General features: G+C 43.6%; 1 protein-coding gene across 6 annotated transcripts in view; it reads right to left on the reverse strand.

Moving 5' to 3' along the window:
- EPS8 (EGFR pathway substrate 8, signaling adaptor) overlaps window positions 1–14,832 on the reverse strand; it is a 790,402-nt gene that overhangs the window by 583,327 nt on the left and 192,243 nt on the right. The window lies entirely within an intron of this gene.

A 14,832-nucleotide genomic window follows, 5' to 3' on the forward strand; every position in this document is an offset into this window, starting at 1 on the left:
GCTTGTTTACTAACAACCGTTTCCCTTTAATGATCAGTCACGTTCTCCAGGATTTTTCTCATCACTGTTACACAAATGATTTGTCCATGCTCGCCCTGTGTTAATTACAAGTCACAGCAACCAATACTGATCTTCCTTTAGTGACAAGGTTGTTTAATTTGCTATCTACACTTAAAAATATTGATGTTTTGTTCCTGTGTTTTATGAATGTAAATTGCTCCCCCTCTAAACTCGCTCCATGCAGTTAAATCATTTCATTTATATTTGAAGTCCCACTAGGTTTATTGTATGATTTATGTAATTAATCATTAATGAATCATGAAGAATAGTTTACTAGCTGTGAGTAGGGATCTGAATGGACCACATGGATGTGCATTACTGAGTAATGAAAATTGTTTTGTTCTTTCATTACCTCTCAGACTACATCTCCTAACCTCTAGAGAGATAAGATTTTATCTGAGTGCCAGTTTAACCCATTGTCTGATCCTTTTTTTTGGGCTATTTGGGGTAGTTTTCGCTTAGGCCCTCATAACATTTTGTCCACATAGGCTATCCACACCAAATTTGCATCCCTGTTTTCCAACATTCTCAGGGTTCTAAAAGGTATCCAGAGTTAGTGGGTTCCCATAGAGGAGACCAATAAATTAGCCAAAATGCAGCTACAATTGTTTATTTTTTGGGTGGGGTGGGGGAAAGTGCTGCACAAGAAAGCATGTGTTTTTTTTGCCTGCAAATGGCATCAACAAAGGGTTTGTGGTGCTAAAATCACCATCTTCCCAGCTGTTAGAAACAGGCAGACTTGAATCAGAAAACCACATTTTTCAACACAATGTTGGCATTTTACTGGGACATACCCCATTTTTACTATTTTTGGTGCTTTCAACCTCCTTCCAGTTAGTGACCGAAATGGGTGTGGAACCAATGCTGGATCCCAGACAGCTAAGCATTTCTGAAAAGTAGACAAAATTCTGAATTCAGCAAGGGGTCATTTGTGTAGATCCTTCAAGGTTTTCCTACAAAGAGTAACAGCTGAATTGAAAAAGATTGAAAAGGAGTTAAAAACAAAACCGCCATTTCTTTCTACATTTTCTTTTTCCAACTAGGGCAGATTTGTTAAAGCAATTTACTGTTACATCTGCTGGAGTCTTCTGGTTGCTGGGATATACAGGGCTTGTAGGCTTATCAAGAACCCTAGGTGCCCAGAGCCAATAAATGAGTTACACCTTGCAATGGGTTTTCATTGTATACCGGGTATACAGCAATTCATTTGGTAAAACATAAAGAGTGAAAAATAGACATGACGGAAACCTTTGTATTTCCAAAATGGCCACAAGATAAGCAGTGGTTATTTGCACATCTCTGAATTCAGGGGTCCCCATACTAGCATGAGAATTACCAGGGATTTCTCAAATAGACTTCTTTCATACACACTGTCTTACATTTGGAAGGAAAAAGTGTAGAGAAAGACAATGGGCAATAACACTTGTTCTTCTATTCTGTGTTCCTCCAAGTCGCCCGATAAAAATTGTACCTCACTTGTGTGGGTAGGACTAGTGCCCGCGACAGCAAAAGCCCCAAAACCCAACATGGACACATCACATTTTTACATTGAAATCTGACATGTTTTTGCAAAGTGCCTATCTGTGGATTTTGGCCTCTAGCTCAGCCAGCATCTACTGAAACCTAGCAAACCTGTGTATTTTTGAAAAGTAGACACCTAGAGGAACCCAGGATGGGATAACTTGTGACGCTTTCACCAGGTTCTGTTACCCAGAATCCGTTGCAAACATTAAATTTGGCCAAAAAAAAAAAAAAACTTTTTCCTCAATTTTTGGTGATGGAAAGTTTTGGAATCTGAGAGGAGCCACAAACTTCTTTCCACCCAGCATTCCCTCAAGTCTCCTGATAAAATGGTACCTCACTTGTGTGGGTAGGCCTTAGTGCCCGCGACAGGAAATGCCACAAAGCAAAAAGTGAACACATCACATTTTTCTAATGAAAACTTACCTTTTTGCAGAGTGCACAGCTGTGGATTTTGGCCTTCAGCTCAGCCTGCACCTAGGGAAACCCCGCAAACCTATGCATTTTTTAAAAACTAGACACCAAGGGGAATCCAGGATGGGGTGACTTGAGGGGCTCTCATTGGGTTCTGTTACCCAGAATCCTTTGCAAACCTCAAAATGTGGCTAAAAAAAACACTTTTTCCTCACCTTTCAGTGCTGTAAAGTTCTAGAACCTGAGGGGAGCCACAAACTTCCTTCCACCCAGCATTCCCCAACATCTCCCAATTAAAACGGTACCTCCCTTGTGTGGGTGGCCTAGTGCCAGCTTTAGGGAAGGGTTCAAAGCATAACATAAACACATCAAAATTATCTATTACAAAACTACCTGTTTTCACAAAGGGGGCACCTGCATTTTTGGTCCTGGGTTCAGCAGCCATCTAGGGAAACCTGCCAAACCCAGACATATCTGAAAACTAGACACCTGAGGGAGTCCAGGGATGTGTGACATGCGTGGATCCTGCAGTGTTTTCTTATCCAGAATCCTAAGCAAACCTCAAATGTAGCTTAAAAAAAACAAAACACATTTTCCTCAAATTTCTGGGATCACAGCACAGGCACAAATTTCCTACCACCCAACATTCCCCTTGGTCTCCTGAGAAAAATGATACCTCACCTGTGTAGATGGGCCAAGTGCCTGTGACAGGGAAGGGACAAAAACATGTCGAAACTGAGAGGGAAACAAAGTGGTTCCGTAAGGGCAGTTTGGAAAAAACAGTTTTTAGGCGGACAAGTGGGGCAAAATATTTCTCGGTATAGATGCAACAATGCTGGGTGGTAAGAATTTTGTGGATTCCTGTGGATTCCGGATGGTTCCATCACAAAAATGTTGGGAAAATGCGTGATTTCAAGCAAAGTTGTAGGTTTGCAGGGCATTGTGGGTAAGAAAATGGTATGGGGGCACGTGAAGCACACCACCCTGGACTCACCCAGATGTTTTGTTTTCAGAAGTGTCTAGGTCTGGTAGATTTTTCTAGGTGGCAGCGTCCCAAAGTCCAAAAAGTGCAGCCGCTCATCATTCCAACTAGGACGATATTGGAAGTTAGCCAAGCTGTCTTGGTCCAAATGCCCATACTGGTTGGCAGCCCCCAGCCCTCTTTTTAAAAAAAAAAATCCCTGGCATCTAGTAGTCTTTCTGTCCCCCGGGTAGTGGATCGGGATAATTCCCCCATTTTCCCCACTGGCAGGCAGAACAACTTTGTCCCCATTTATTTGGAGTGGAGGTATGGACATATCCCAACCCTCTTTATAAAAAATTTAAAAAACATTCTCTGGGGTCTAGTGGGCTTTCTGCCCCCCCTTGGGGGCAGATGGGTCTTCCAAAAATAGGCTGATCTGACCCCCAACGGGGGGGAGAAATGGCCATCAATAATGTGCCCCCATAGGGAGTGACCCTTGCCCAAAGGGCTGCCCACCCCAAACAAAACACACACCCTGATCCCTGGTGTCTAAGTGGTTTCTGCACCCCCCTTGGGGGCGACCTCTGATGTGATTGCGTGCTGACATCATCAGATGTCAGTGTGGAGGGGTGAAGGGAGGGGGGGTTTGCAGTGGAAGTAATTTTGCTGCCATCTCTGCTCGGGGTGTGGGTGGGTGACCCACAGGGGGAGTGCTAGCGCTCCCCGTGGGCCAGGTGCAGAACTTAACGGTTGCGTCCTTGTCACAGCAGCGTTGCAGCAGAGGACATAACCATTATATCCACTGCACCAAAGGGGTTAATGAATGTGTTTAAAATGGGCTTAATTCCAACTGATGTCCTGGGGCACAGCATCCTTAGTACACTCCCTCCTAAGAGTGTGAATACACTGTAATATACCCTAATGACTCAAACTTGATACATTACACTGCATCCTTCAGCCATTACTTTTTCCCACTATATCATAGCAGGTATAACACTGAACTGTGCCCTATGACCACTAACCCACCACACTGCAGCCCTTATCAACACAAACACAGCACTCCAGTGTGTCCTAAGAGAACTCATCCAACTTCTTAGCAATTAACCTACATCAATGTACTACACCATGATAATGATCCACCATTAGGATACTTGTTTAAGTTGCACAATTGGACGATGGACCGAGTGCTAAAACTTTTCAAACACTCACCCCCAGTCATAGATCTGGGTTTAATCCACCACTCTTTTGCTCACCATGCCACCCCAATTTGGACCCAGCCATATGAAAATCAGCCTTGGCCCTGTTCCTCATGAGAGCAGTCCAGTCCAAAACGCCAGGCAAGGTCCTCCTTGGACCAGAAACAAGTATCCTGGGACCGGTTTCAGGGTATCATCCCTCATCAGTGAAGCAGGCTCGAATCCAGTGACACAGTGAGCAAGACACTGACGCTGCACTGCAGCATAAGGCCACCCACGGAGCTAGTCTACCAAGTACTGGCATGATAAAGCAGCTTCTCTGAAACAAACTGATGCAGGGTATAGCATCTAACTGGTGTTGAGTGGAGCATTTTTCCTATAACAACGGAAGTTTAGTTCATTTTGAAGAGCTACCCACCCCTCATTCTCTTGAGAGCTCGGGGAGGGCAATTTCAACCGTCCCACTGGTATAGAACAGGAGTTGAATCTCATTAGTTAAAAGGATGTAAAAAACAATAATTAAAAAAAACAAATCAAAGCAACTTTAGTGCCAAACACAATCACAAACACTAACCTGACACAGTATTCAGAATCTCCAGCTAAAGCACAGCCTACCAGCCTGACATTTAAAACCAACCAGCAATGATAAAGTACCCTGATAACTACTATTTAATTACAAAAGTGAACAATCACCCACGTATACACTGACCTCTCATACAAAACACCCTTCACACCACTTAATACAACAGAATTGCGCCCTGTGTTGCCGGCGGTAGTTCAATAGAATGGTACAATAAAAGGCAACCTCGTGCCCCTCATCATTGAAATCTTGACAAAACATTTGCCTAACAGCCTTTGGACAGCACCATATTGGAAATTATCCCTTCCCTCTATTTACAGACGTAAAGAACATGTCACTGGAAAGCGCACAGCTGTGGCTACCGAAAAGATGAAGGAACGACCAGTGCAAAATAAAAATAAAAATAAAAATAAGAATAAGAGGGACCCCAGAGAACAAAACAGAGGCATGGGTACAGAGAGGCAAGCTAACAAGGGCAACAGGGTAAGGGAGAATAGTAGGGCCTGCCCTGATCAAACTACGTCACCTAACCGTGATTGGCTTGAACAACACATTTAAAACCCTTAGTTTAAGATTACACACCACCAACCCAGTAGGCAGACACTGTTTGAGTACAGACTACTTTACTCACACCCCTACTGCAATACACCCTGCACAGGCAATCTAACGTGTAGGGCTGACAGATCACAAAGACCCAACCACGTCCCTTCTAAACACAACTAGATGGCAAGCCCAACATCCAACATAACATTGCTGGACATGGTCGATCTAAAACAACTGCACAGATGCAATCCGTGGGGGAAACCCATAACCGCAGAAACATGTCTGCATGCACAAGCAGTCAAGAGCCAAGCAAGCGGCAGACTTGAATGCAAATGATCTGCGTAAGGGCGAGCATCACTGCAGAGTACTCGTACAAGGGCACTTCTTTTAGTCTCAGATAGGACATGAATGAGAGTGTAGGTCTGCTGTCAGCGGTATCTAATGCCTTTAGCTACTTTATTGGCAACTAGTTCAACATCTTTACGACCTGGAAAGAATGAAAGGATAAATAACCTACTGATATTCCAAACGTCAACAAAGAGGTCAAACAGATTTCTGTAATTATTGGTCAAATAAGCGACCAGACCCAACTAGTTTAACTGAAGTTCAATTAACTCATTAATTGGTTTGCGAGCACAGTAAATGATACGTCTATCTTATTTGACGACTGAAAATCAGTGGTCTACAAATCCTAAGTAGGTGTTGTAAATGTTTTTTCTAAATGCTGTAAACGTTGATTACATTTTGGTTTCCTGTATTAAATTGCATATTGAAGTTTGACACATGTAAATGGGCTGTTGCTCGCACATGGCATTGCTAGAATTCCAGCGTCCCCATATGCGGTAACATATGGGAATCACCTGTTCTATTGTTTTCACTCGATGTGCAAGAATATAGAACGTGAAGACACTTGATTTTACTGTACATCTTAATGTATTTTTTTTCGGGGGAAAAGGGAGGAGCGAATCAAAAAAAAGACAGGTGATAAATTTACCAAACATACAAACAGTTCGAACAAAGTGATGCTGGATAATGCCTCAAATGTTCACAGCCCCTGCGGATTCCTCAGGTAACACTTTGGCTTGTCTTCGTCTTTACAGAAGCTGCTCAAACACTTACAATACATCGCATTGGTAAATTGGCCAACACAGTGGAAGCTGCTAAATTATATTCCATCTCAGTGAGGACACGAGTAATCCCAGTAGTGTTTCACTTCAGATAAATTCAAGTTTGCCACAAACAGTTCTTCATGAATATTAATTTTAATTATGAAAATGAAAAACGTGTTCACACCGTTTTCACACGTGTGAAGTTTCCAGTTAATCAATGGGCAGTGATTGGGTACGCTAAATACATTAATACAAAACTAAAGAATTCAGGCGAAAACTTTACAGGAAAATACACAGTATTTGGCTGCAGTTTTTGTGTTCGACTGCATGTGAACTGCGTAACCACCCACTCACTGGTAACACCATTTTTAATCGTTTTAACATTGACTGTGACAAGAAATGCCAAGAAACTAGCAGTAAGTATTAGCAATAAGTGTTAGACCTCTCAGCCTTAGGGTAGTCCTCCCCAAAACGTTTGCTTTCCTAATCAATTTTTGCTATTCTCGTTTTTGCTGGCCTTAGGGCTTAGGCAATTTATTACTGATAACCAGTGCTAAAGTGCATGTGCTCTTTCCATAAAACATGGCAACATTGGCTTATCCCCAACTGCCATAATGTACACATAAGTCACTAGTAAAATGGTACTACATGTACCTAGGGACTTTAAATGAAATGTTAAGTGGGCCTGTAGCACTTATTGTGCCCCTCACTTACGTAGGCCTTTAAACAGGTCTCAGAGGCCTGCCACTGCAGTCTGTGTGAGCAGTTTTAAAAAAGCCATTTCACCCTGGCCCAAAAAATAAAAAATTGCCAGGTCCAAACCTTTCTTTTTAATACATATAAGTCATCCTTAGGGAAGGCCCTGGACAGTCCAGAGGGCAGGGAGCAGTGTATTTAAAAAGTTAGACATGCACTTTTAAGTTTCACAGGTCCTAGAAGTGAAAAACTCTTACATTTGTTTTTCACTACTGTAGGGCCTACATTTCCCATAATATCACTTTGGAGCTACCTTACTACATTTAATAAGCCGTAACTTCTACATGAAACATGTATTATTCAGTTCATATTTGGTGTCTTTCGAATTACAATGACAAATCTTTTATGGTAAAGTCGGATTTTAAATTGCAATTTTTGAAAATGACACTTTTAGAAAGTTGGCTTTTTCCTGCATTAGCCATTTAGTGTTGGTAGCCTGCCCCTGGGTCATATGACTGGCTGTAGCTGATAGCTAGGCTTTGTGAATTCCTCTAGATAGTCACACATAATAAAGAGCTTAGGTGTACTTAGATGGGCCATCAATGGCAGGATGGGATGGCGGAGATGGACACAGTCCTATTTACACTTCAACAGGCTGTGTCCTACCTCCATACAAAGAGCTGCAAAGCATCTGTAGTTAGTCTGGAGCCAAGGCAGGATGCTTGAGGACTTCAAAAGGGAAACCTCTAGAAACGTCTCCCACATTTCGAAGGCACAACTAGGTATAAATACTGGATTTCAGAACCCCACCACCTCAGTACACTTCTGGGGCTGTGGATGCTATCCCAGGAAGGACTGCTGTGCTGCTGAAGGACTGTCACTCTGCTGGTCTCCTGCTTTGCTGTGCTGAACTGCTGCCCTTTTGCCTGGGTGAGGAGGACTCAACCTGCATCTCTTAAACTCAGAACCGAGAGCAACCCCAACAGTTAGCTGACTGGCCTCCTGATCGGTATTCTCAGGGGTATAACAGGCTTCCAACAACCTTGCATCGGCATCCAGACTTTGTCATCTGTGAGTTTACCCTGTCAAGTGTTGCCGTCCAACAGACCCGGCTTTAGCACTGGTGGCACCTTGTACAACAATTTGTTTTTCTCCCCCACCCCTTGAAATTTGGTTTAAGGTGCTTACCTGCCTCTGTGGACCGAACAGAACCCACCACCTCCTCTGCTGGATGGTGCAACCCCGAGCAGAACAGACGCATCTCCACGACTGTGTGGATTGGACCCGTAGCAAAGACCGCATTGCCACTATTGCATGCATCATAGTCAGAAGCACCACTACGTGACGCATCCTTTGTGCCAGCCCTCGCATCCCTCATGTCATTATCCTTAGCTATTCTACTCAAATACCTAATTATAGGGACAAATGAAAACAACATAATTAGAGTAGAAATAATGAATGTACTCCTGGTTAAAGAATCTTGTTAGTAGCAGACTAAAACTTATTCCATATGTTAGTGGCAAACTATGATAAGTAACTCCTTCAAATGATGAAGGAATCTGCTTACATACAATTGCATGCATTCCATCGTCTCAACATACTCTCTCACCAAGCGATAGAAGACATTAGAAGAAAGTTCTTCTTGCGCATTAGTACCCTCATGCAAATACTTCTCATCCACTCTAAACTTCTCTTTTGCCGTAAGTGCAGTAGTCGTTTCAAAAGCAGAAGTATGGTTGCCTTTGCTCTTATCAAGAAAAGACATTCCCACAATCAATAACACAAACCATATCCCTCATACAATCGCCAAACCAATACTCATATTTACAGCACCTATTTTTCCTACCCTGCTGGCTAATGTTATTCATGATCTGTAAAGAATCAGAAAGCATAAGAGAAGTTTAGAAAAACTGTAGCAAATCAAAAACAAAATCTTCTTTTATCTTCAGTTATTTACAGCTCTCAGTCTTTCTTCCAGGATCCCTTTGTCAAAAATTGGTAAGCAGCGTGTCAAAATCAGGTTTCATAAAGGTCAAATCAAGTTATCAAATCTTTTCCCGTTACTTTCAACAGTCTTTTTCCTCAAAAACTTCTTCATATTGTTTCAACTGTTCAGTTCATCAGCTTCCTTCAAGTGCCAAAATATTGACCCGGAATGTATCTAACAAAACAAAAAGACAAAAATTCTTGATGCCATTCACTTGTTGCGTACGCCCATTTAGGACCTGCGTATCTTCGACTTGCTAGTCTCTTTCTCTTCAATTTTCGATCACCATTCAATTCTCCTTCACTTAGATCTTTTCTCCTTGTTGTGTCTTCTTCTTCTTCAATTGCTCTCTCTACAACCACTTCCTTGCTTGTGACTCTGGCCACTTCTCTTTTCAGTGGACCCTTGGTCAATGTTCTTTTCAGTGTTGAACTTGTAACTTCTCCTTGCTCTATGGTGTTTTCTCTTGATGGACCTGCAGCTGGTTCAGGAGAAGTCAGATCACAGTGACTTTGATCCGCCTCTACTCCTTCCCCTTCGGGGTCTGGCAATTGCTCTGTTCGTCTCTCAAAATCGTCTGCTTCTAGGAAAGCCCTCCTCCGACTAGGCTCTCCTACTGCCTCAATTGAGATAGGCTCTCCGTCACCCTCCTGGAGGTCTTCCCCTTCGTCTCTTGCAGGAGTGACTGAACCGCCCTCAACGTGCTCTGATGTGGTCTCAGTTCCCCTTTGTTCTCTCTCCGGCCCAGAGACTGGTCCTATTGTTGCTGGTACTCCCACCAGCTTCTTTTCATTGTCCAGAGAACATACCACTTTCTTCCTGTGGATCCAGTTCGGAAACTCCAGCGCACTTCACAGCGGTGGCAGTAGTCAGAACTACTTGGAAAGGTCCTTTCCAGACATGTTTTCCTCACGTGTTTCCGGACCACAACCCAGTGACCGGCTCTCAGGTTGTGCTCCGGGTCATGGATCGGTGGCAGTGTGGTGGCTTCCACCTGCTGAGAGAAAGAGCAAACCATTTCAGTCAGACCTTTGCGGTAGCCCAACAGCATATCATCTGTAATGTTGACAAGTGCATTTGCAGGCACCGCTGGCAACCTTGTGGCTCGGCACAAAGATCTCATGCGGTGACAATCCGGTCTTCCTGGCAGCCGTGTTTCTCATTGTCATCAGAACTAAAGGCATTGCATCAGTCCATTTCAGGTTCATGGAAGCACAAATCTTTGCAACTCTAGACTTCAGGGTACCACTCATCTGTTCCACTAGTCCTGATGCTTCAGGGCGGTAACTACAATGCAACTTCTGCTCAATGTTCAATGCTGCACACAGTCATTTAATTACTTCACTGTTGAAGTGACTTCCCCAGTCTGATTCTAAAAAGAACAGAAACCCAAAATGTGGTATCAGTTCCCTAAGCAGTAGTTTTGCTACTGTGAGGCTGTACTTTCTACGTGTAGGGTATGCTTCAATCCTGTGACTAAAGATGCACACAATCACCAACACATCTCAAACCTTCACACACTAGCATCTCAATAAAATCCATCTGCATTCTGCTGAATGGACCTCCTGCTCTTCCAATGTGGCTCAAATTAACCACTGTCCCTTTCCCCGCGTTCATCTGTTGGCAAATGACAACAATGGCAAACTGCTTCAGCAACCTGTCAAAACCTTGGGTTGAACCAATCGTGCTTGAATAAACGAATCATGGCATCCCTCCTAACATGTGCTTGACCATGATAATACTAGCCATTTGAGACAAGAGACTATTAGGTAAAACCAATTGACCCTCTTCTGAAACCCACAATTCATCTCGTCTTTGCACACATTTCATTTTGCTCCATGAACTTTTTTCCTCCCTGTCAACATTATACTGTAACATTTTCAATTCTTCCAAGGTATCAATTATTTTCAATGCAAAACTTGGACACGTTTCATCTTCTTCGGGTAACAGTTCCCACTTATCTCTGAACGATATACAGTTCAATGTGCAAAACCTTGCGACTTGATCCGCATATCCATTTCCCAATGACATGAAGTCCTGTGACTTTAGATGTGCAGTGCATTTCACCACGGCAATCTTTTCAAGCATTTCAATAGCATGCAATAGTTCTCTAATCCTCTCACCATTTCTCACTGGTGAACCAGAAGCGGTCATTAAACATCTCTGTGACCACAACTGGCCACAATCATGGACTATTCCAAATCCATACTGGCTATCCGTATAGATTGTAACTTTCAACTGAGCAGAAACATGGCACACTCTAGTAAAGGCTACCAGTTCCGCTACTTGGGCAGAGTACACTCCTCGAAGCCAGGAAGCTTCTAGAATACCAGTAATTGTGCACAGCATATCCTTCTCTTAGTGTCCCTGTATTGTCTCTTAGACAAGAACCATTAACAAAGATAATTTGGTCATTTTCTTCCAATCAGGTATCTCTAATGTCAAGTCTCGGTTTTGTGCACAAGTCAGTTACTCCAAAGCGGTATCTCTGGATATAGAAAAAGCATTTGATACACTAAGCTGGCCTTTTTTTAATGGAGGCATTGAAGCGCATGGGTTTTGCCAATATATTTATGTGTTGGATAACTGTCTTATACTCTGATCCGAAAGCAAGGGTTAAAACAGGCGGGGTCATATCAGACGGGTTTACCGTCGGCAGGGACAGGAGACAGGGCTGTCCCCTCCCACCGATACGGTTTGCTTTGTCAACTGAACCTTTGGCAGCGCGGCTGCGGAGTATGGCTCCAGAATGGGGCATATTGGCTGGGGACGAGTATCGAATCGTCTCCCTATATGCAGATGACGCACTAATATACTAAGGTAATTACTCTGAATCCCTTCCGGAATTATGAGTCTGTTGGATCTATTTGGAGACCTGTCTGGTCTGCGGGTGAACTGGAAGAAGTCCTGTCTATTTCCGATGCGATTGGTGCCGGAGCCTCAGAGGTCCACGGCCTTGACTTATGCTCTGCCATGGTGTTACACTACTTTCAAATATCTAGGGATACATATATACCATGGCGTTACAGACCTTAGAGAGGGTAATCTGGGTCGTGCGATCATGTCCGTCAGAGGCTCCTTGCCTTTTTGGTGTTCACTCCCGCTGTCCCCGTTGGGGAGAGTGGCAATCTCAAAGATGATTATTCTTCCATGGTTATTTAATTATTTCTCTGCACTGCCTCTGACACTTCCTATGGCTTTTTTCGGGACCCTGTCCAGCCTGTTGACCAACTTAGTGTGGGGCAATGGACGACTTTGGGTGGGGCTAGCCAAAATTTACTTGCCACTGGTGCAGGGAAGACTGGGAGCACCCCATTACGAGCTGTATTACGCAGCGGCGCAGATACAATGGATCTTGCGTTGGATGCAGGATCCCCTCGGCTCAGAGGCTTGGATGGTGAATGCCTCCCTGGGCCATACTGATGTGCTGCGTTGGCTACTAGACCGTGATGGACCACCGCACCTACGTAATATCCTGTTGAACGCAGCTCGGTGGAATTGGCGCCGTTACGCATTAATGGGGAATCGGGCCACGTCATATTCACCTAGGATTCCCCTGATGGCCATCCAGAACATAGGGTGGGTGGCTGGACAGCATAGATTGTCTATTTGGCCCAAGAAAGGCATACAAACAATAGGCGACATTTTTGAGGAGGGTCACTTCCTGTCATATGCAGCTTTGGAGAGTGCTCACGATCTGGGACAAGGTTGGTTCATAGAATAATGTGCTCTACACCAGCTCGTAAGTGATACATGGAAAAGCGGGGAATACGAACCACCGATGGCCCCTATTCTACGTGAACTGGTATGAGCACACAGTTTAACATATCTTGGATATTTAACACTATGCTGGCATGCCCAGTGGAGGCACAGATACAGGCAAAGGCTAGGTGGGATGTGGTTTTGTCCGCACCACTGATACAGCGAGCGTGGAACACAGCACTCACCTTGAAGTCCCAGCAGTTCTGTCTTCACATGGCACGCACACTCACGTGGCAGTTAGCATGGGGATTAAGCAGTAGAGGCTGGAAATGTTTAAGTAGCTACCTCAGTACCACACAGAACTGCCCTACACTCCATATGATGGGAACCAGAGTAATTGACACACAACATGTACTCCCCGGCCCTGCTCATGCAGCAGACTCTAAATTCACCATGAGCATGCAGGATTTCACTTGCCTTGCAGGCCGGACTGGTCATGCCTTTCTTGGGTTTCTTGGGTCCTTCCCCAGCTGGGTCACCCCACCCTCCCCCCCACGGAATCCCTCACGAGCAGTTCTATATATATTTTATTTGTATGTTGCTATATTTTTTTTCCTTTCACTTTCAGATCTTTGATTACAGTTATTCTGCTTACTACAATTGTATTATTATATGTTGATGCAATGACACAAGCAGTGATGTGGTACCCAGACGCATATCCGGATTGTTGTGTGAAATAAATCAATGAACAGATTTAAAAAAAAAAAAAAAGAAAAAAAAAAAAGTCAGTTACTTCAAGACAATCATAGTCAATGTCTTCTAATTTTTCAATTTTAACATTTTCATTAGGGAGTAAGGTTGCCTGCTTCAGCACTGTACATCTTTTCAAGGACACATTTGGTGACCATAGAATACTCGTTCCATATCTGGTCAATCTCGCACCAGTCAACTATTGGGTTTTCGTCTTTGTAAGTAGGATCACAATAGAGTGAGGGGACCCTTATAGTCAAGGGGTTTCCCATCACAATGCCCTCACACTGTGTAAGGCTGTGTCCAACTGCAACAACTGCATGCAAACAACCTGGTAAGGCTGCTGCAACTGGGTCCCAAGTAGCTGAAAAATATGCTACTGGGCGGTTTACACCTCCATGGACCTGTGTCAAGACAGACAAAGAACATGCATAACACTCATGACAAAACAATGTGAAAGGTTTCGTCTAATCAGGCACACCTAAAGCCGGAGCCTTGCACAGACTCTCTCAATTCAGTAAACCCTTTCATTCCAGTCTGGTCTAACACTATGGGATCAATTACTTCCTTATGAATCCGTTTCTGCAATGGTCTTGAAATGACTGAAAAATTTGGGACCAGTTGGCGGCAGTGGCCTACCATCCCAGGAAACATCCTGACATCTCTGTGTGGTCGGGGGGATTCATTCGCAATATAGCTGTAACCCTTTCTCTGGATATCTTTCATGATCCCTTATCAGTCTGGTGACTAAGTATTTCACTTCTTTCTGACAGTATTGCAATTTAAGTGGGGACACTTTATGACCATTCTTTCCCAAATGGTTCAGTAAAGCAATCGTGTCATACTTATACTCGTCCCTTGTTTTGGACGTAATCAGTAAGTGATCAATATACTGTGCTATGGTTGATTGGAAAGACAATTCCAACGACTCCAAATTCTTTTTAAATATCTGACTGAATATCGAAGGTGACTGAAAACCCTGAGGAATTCTGCATGAACAAACTCTGTCCAAAAATTTGAAACAAAAGAGAAATTGGCTGTCCTCATGAAGAGGCACAGAAAAGAAGGCTTGCGACAAATCATTGACAGTGTACCACTCAGCATCACATGGAATCTGAAACATTATCACAGGTGGATTTGGCACCACGGGCCCACATTTGACCACAATATCATTTATCTTTCTCAAATCCTGGACAATTAGAACTTTCCCACAGGCCTTTTGCAAACCCATTATTGGTGAATTACATGGGCTGCTCAACACTTCCTTCAGAACCCCTTGTTTCACAAAGTCTGCAATTATTTGGACGACC

The sequence above is a fragment of the Pleurodeles waltl genome, chromosome 4_1, assembly GCF_031143425.1.
Source record: "Pleurodeles waltl isolate 20211129_DDA chromosome 4_1, aPleWal1.hap1.20221129, whole genome shotgun sequence".
Lineage (NCBI taxonomy): Eukaryota > Metazoa > Chordata > Amphibia > Caudata > Salamandridae > Pleurodeles > Pleurodeles waltl.